This window comes from Lynx rufus, unplaced genomic scaffold (assembly GCF_022079265.1).
Source record: "Lynx rufus isolate CCGP_SWC_20201006 ecotype Redwood Valley unplaced genomic scaffold, mLynRuf1.p SCAF_8, whole genome shotgun sequence".
Taxonomy (NCBI): Eukaryota; Metazoa; Chordata; class Mammalia; order Carnivora; family Felidae; genus Lynx; species Lynx rufus.
The window spans coordinates 63073339-63078559 of record NW_025814896.1 but is presented as its reverse complement, the minus strand read 5'-3'; the positions used below and the strand labels follow the sequence as shown (position 1 = coordinate 63078559).

Sequence of the window (5221 nt, the reverse complement as noted above, 5' to 3'; positions counted from 1 at the left end):
CAAAAGAAGGTCCAGAAGATATGTCTCAGCAAATTGTGGAAGAAGCCCCACTCTCACCTCAAGAGACTTCAGATGTCCTAGAATCTCTGATTAAAGAGTTTGGGTCCCCTCCTAATACCCCCATTCCCCTCATTAGCACAGGGGCAACCAAGACCTGTTCCCGGTACACCTGACTAATCTCTCCAGAGCAGAGACCAGAGCCACTGAAATCATTCCCAGATGCACCCTGTTCGGTGAGGGCCCACTCAGCAAGCCTGCAAGAGGATGGGAGGAAACCCGGAGTGTGCCACCCAAGATAAAGGTTTCCATCTGATTTTGTGGTTCAGCTGAAGTCGTGTTCTTAATAGTCCAAATAAACAGTGTTTGGCCTGGAGGCCAGGACATGCCAAAACATGCCACTTCCATTTCCAGCACCAACTGGGTGCCCCAGGCACAAACCCATTTTCGAAGTCACAGCCAGCACTAAATAATGCCTAGTGGGCCACGGCAGCCAGCTGGGAGGGCTGGCTACCAGTTGTGTGACGCTGGGCTTACAACCATGAGGCGGCAGGGCTGGGCAGTGAAGTTCTTCCATCAGGGAGACAGGAGACCTTCACTCCCTGCCTGCACCATCACCCCTGGTGACCTTCAAGCTGATTCTTCCCATTGGCCTTGGTTTCTCCATCTGTAAAATGGGAGAGAAGGACTAATACCATAGCTCTAAAAGTATGTCCACTTCAGCAACAGCATCACTTGAGAAGTTGTCAGAAATACAAATGGTCAGGCCCCACCCCTACTGGATCAGAACCTCTCAGGTAGGACCCAGAAATCTGTGTTTAACAAGCCCCCCAGGGGATTCTGGTGCCAGATAATGTTAGGAGATCTATGTATGTGTGTCTGGCTCTAACTTTTTATTTTATTTTATTAATTAAAAAAAAAATTTAATGTTTATTTATTTTTGACACAGAGAGAGACAGAGCATGAGTGGGGGAGCGTCAGAGAGAGAGGGAGACACAGAATCCGAAGCAGGCTCCAGGCTCTGAGCTGTCAGCACAGAGCCCGATGCGGGGCTCGAACCCACAGACTGCGAGATCATGACCTGAGCCGAAGTCGGATGCTGAACCGACTGAGCCAGCCAGGCTCCCCTATTAATTTTTAATGTTTATTTATTTTTGAGAGAGAGACAGAGAGACAGAGAGAGACAGAGCATGAGCAGGGGAGAGGCAGAGAGAGAGGGAGAAACAGAGTCCAAAGCAGCCTCCAGGTTCTGAGCTGTCAGCACAGAGCCTGACGTGGGGCTCGAACCCACGAACTGCAAGATCATGACCTGAGCCAAAGTCAGAAGCTTAACCAACTGAGCCACCCAGGCGCCCCTGGCTCTAGCATTTTATGAACCTTACTTTTTTATTCATAAGAACTATTTACTTCACAGGTTATATTATACCCTCGAAAGAAGGGCCAGCCTTTCTTTTGAGACAGACTGAGAGCCCAGACTTGCCCTCATTCCCGTCTGGTGGCGGGGGTGAGCATCACCCAAGCTCTGGGCTCCATTGGAACTCTGCCCTTAGTCTTTTTGTGCTCTGGAATCTGCCCCAGGCTCACAACTCTGGATTCTGGGTGTGGTCTGGAAGATGGCAGCCCAGAGGGGCCAAGTCCAGGCAGCTCCCCGCCCCCTACCCCTGTGGCTGGCACATGGCTAGAAAACCTCACTTCCAGATCACCAGGTCAATGCCACTAGGAGATTTTTGAGGAGCTGAAGGGCCAATAAGAGGACCATGCTGGCTCCAGAGATTGTCAGCATCAGTGAAAGAACCAAAATTGTATTTCCTTAGTTCCAGCCTTTACAGAGATAAAAACCCCCAAGGAGAGCACTTGCTATAGGGACACCAGCTGTGAGTGTATAGTTTCTCTGGAAGGAACTTCTAAACGCAAGCAAGGCCACTGGGCCCATGTGGAGAGTTATGAGCCTCCCTCCCCGGCTTCGATCTTCGATCCTGGACATCCCCTTACCCCAGCATGGTGGCCTCCTCTGATTGGTCTTTAGGAGCTTGTTTTCTGGGAAACACCAGCTCCGGAACTGGCACAGGCCAGCTCACAGACTGCAGGGCAGGCCTAGGTCAAGGAGGGCCAGGAGTGGCCAGTCTGTCCCCCACCCCAGAGGCCTGGTGGAGACAGAGGGCCGGCAGGAATCTAAGGGAGGGGCTGGACAGGCTACAGGTCATCATGGCCGAAGCAAGCCCCTTGGCTCCTCTAGCAACAGGGTGGCTTCAGGGCAGCTGCTCGCTGCTGGGGATAGGGAGGGATTGGCAAAAACAGACGATGGGTCCAATCAGAAATACCTTCCTCCTTGGGCCCCGGAGCCACTGAACCACGGGGCTCATTGTCACTGAAACCTGCTTTCCCCAAATTTCTGGAGCCTGTGATTAAGGTAACACAGTTAGTTACTAGACTCAGGGAAGTAGTGAGGCTGGGAGAGGAGGAGGGAGGGCCTACTGACACATCTGTCACTAATCACAGGGAAAGGCTCAGACCAAAACTCATTTCGGACCCAGAGCCTCTGGGCCTGTTTTGGGAAAGTTGACTAATCCCATAATCCTGCCCACCAGGCAATTTTTCTGCCTGGCTTCCAAGTGGGAGTGGGAGAGAGCCCTGGGGGCAACTGTCCCGCTGAGGAATGTATTCTCTTAAAGGGGAAAAGCCACCTCAGTCAGGCTTTGTTCCACAGCAGCCTGTGGTTTAGGGGTGTCAGCAGTGGTGCCTTTGCCAGGTGGAGGCCAGCCCTCTACGCAGGGGACAAGGAAAGAGTGCAAGGGGCCCTGTCTTCATGGTGGGCAGCAGGACCACAGCCCCCTCCTGCGGGCCTGCTACTCAGACATGGGCTGGGACTAGCAGCTCAGCCTTGCCAGGGAGCTATTACAAATGCAGAACCTCGCTGCATGGGATCCTGGCCTGGACATCTTCTATGCTGGGCTGGGCCGCTTGGTGGATGGAAATGAGCAGAGCCCCCTCCCCCCCCATCCTGTCCCACCCCTCCAAAACCTGCCAATCTTTTCAATCCAGACAACTCAGGTGGGAAGTGATGGGTGTCCTCATCTTGTCCACATACCCAGCGCTGTGGAGACCCCTGTTTCCAGGGGCAGAGACCCCCCCCCAAGGCACCAGCCTGGCATGTGAGCAGACTCACGCACATGCCTATGCACACACATGCACACACTTACCCCCACCCCACAGAAACTTCAGCACACCATCCCAGCAATACACAAACAATACAAATGAAGACCAGAGCCTTTCCAAGACGCCAGTCACCAAGTTCCAGGAAAGTTGTGTGCAAACTAGATCTGTCTCATATTTTCCCTTTGTTGGAGACTATCACTTCAGAGATGTGTTTGCTTGGTAGTGGGGGCAAGGGGGGCAGCAGGAAGTTTGACAGGAAAATCCTTTTTTTGAATCACACTTGAAAAGAGAGGAATACTTTCGGATTATATAGACAAAAGAAAATAATAATCTCATAGGCAAACCTCACTAGTACCACTCAAAGAGACCTCTGCTGTAGTGAAACCCCAAAGTGTTCCCTCCTAATGGGAAGGAGGTGTTTTCTAATGAGGTGTGAGAAAGGAGAGACATCTCCTAGGGAAATTTTTTGGTAAACTACTTTAAGCCAACTTCTCCCTGTGAGTGCCCCATAGTGATCTTTGACACCCCCAAGCCCAGGCAAGCAGGAGTGGGCGTCTAGCTGGCAATAAGCATTGCACTGTATCTTTAAGAGCCTGGCCTGAGAGTTTGTTTACCGGGAGGTTTGTTTGGGTCTTGGTGGGAAGGAAAGAAGATAAAAGAGGGTTGGGATACTAGAAAGACACACACACACACACACACACACACACACACACACACACACGGCAGAATGCAAGAGAAAGCAAGATTACAAAACTAGCTAGGTCCAGAGGGAAAATTTATTTTTGCAACAAGGATTCCAGTCCCCTGGGGACTGTTTCCACTGAGCAAGTTAATCACCCAGTGCTTAGGTTTGATCAAACACAATTCACTGAGTCCAACTGAGGGAGCCCAGGCCTGCTGAGGGCCACCTGCAGGCTCAGGTCTCCGGGGGCAGGAGGGTTAGACCGAGTTTGGAAGGAGGGCAGGGTGGGAGTGACCTGGAGACAAACCAGACGCTTGGCCTGGGGGGCAGAAGCTTCCCAGTTCGGCTCTGGGTTCCAGGCTCCAGGCCCCAGGACCCCTGCACTGCTTGCACCTTCGTGTGACTGGCACGTGTGCACACAGGTTGATGGTATTCTAGGAGACAATCCCCAGCTTTCAAGGCTTTCACAGGCCTCCAATGGTGTTCAAGACCAGCAAGAAGTGTCCAGTTGGAGTCAAGCCAGAATGAAATTCCCTGAGATGGGAGGTGGGCCGCAGGGACGCTTTGCTTTAGGTGTGCCAGTCAATGTGTTTCTGGGAGTGAAGAGGGAGAGAAGTGGCCCGAATGAGCTGTTGCTTTAAGAGCCGGTGACTAGAGAGGCAAGGCTGGGAAAGAGGGAGGTTTGGGGATGGCTTTGCCAGAGCCCAGAGTCCAAAGATGGTTGACTCTAAGTGAGGCTGTGGACTGGATGAACCCCGTAGGCTTAACCCCAGTCTCTGATGAGGTTGTTCTGGGTGCAAAGTCAGCCCATCTACAAACAGGCCAGGCACACAGCATGCAGGCCATCCCTTTTCCTCACCCAGCCCTTCTGAACAGTAGGCGTCCCACAGACACAGATCTGCCCACACTGGCTCTTTGAGGCCACGGCTCTGCAGGGAGGACAGCTGAGGGCTCTGGGTCATGCTGAGGACACCGTCCAGCCTGGTCTGGGCAGGCAGAGGCAACCAGGCCCTTCTCGGGGGACAGCTGGGCCAGGGTGTTCCTGGAACTGTTTCCCAGAATTTTCCTTCATGTCATATTCTGAGGATTTGGGAACAGTCTCTAAATGGGATTATCCCATTGAGATTGCTTCAAGCTCTAACTCCACCAGCTCCAAAGCATGTCCTGTCTCCTGGCAGTGGGGACTACGGGGAGGAGGGTGATATGGGACAGAGATCAGGTCACCCCCAGGCCATGCGAATGGGCATTTGTGTTTCTGCCCCTTCACGCCTCCCACTTTTAAAAGACCCCAAACCCTAGAGTCCGGGCCCTGGAATGTCAGGGCACCTCCGTCCCCACTGGCAGGGGTCACGCAAAGGGCTCCCTAGTTAGGGAAAAGTTGCAGCT

The 5221-nt window shown here is 52.8% G+C and overlaps 1 non-coding gene across 1 annotated transcript; it reads right to left on the bottom strand.

Moving 5' to 3' along the window:
* Window positions 1-1263: 1263 nt before the first annotated feature.
* TRNAQ-UUG (transfer RNA glutamine (anticodon UUG)) lies at window positions 1264-1348 on the bottom strand. Its single transcript has one exon. It is a non-coding gene; the product is annotated as a tRNA-Gln (tRNA).
* Between the last annotated feature and the right edge of the window lie 3873 nt (window positions 1349-5221).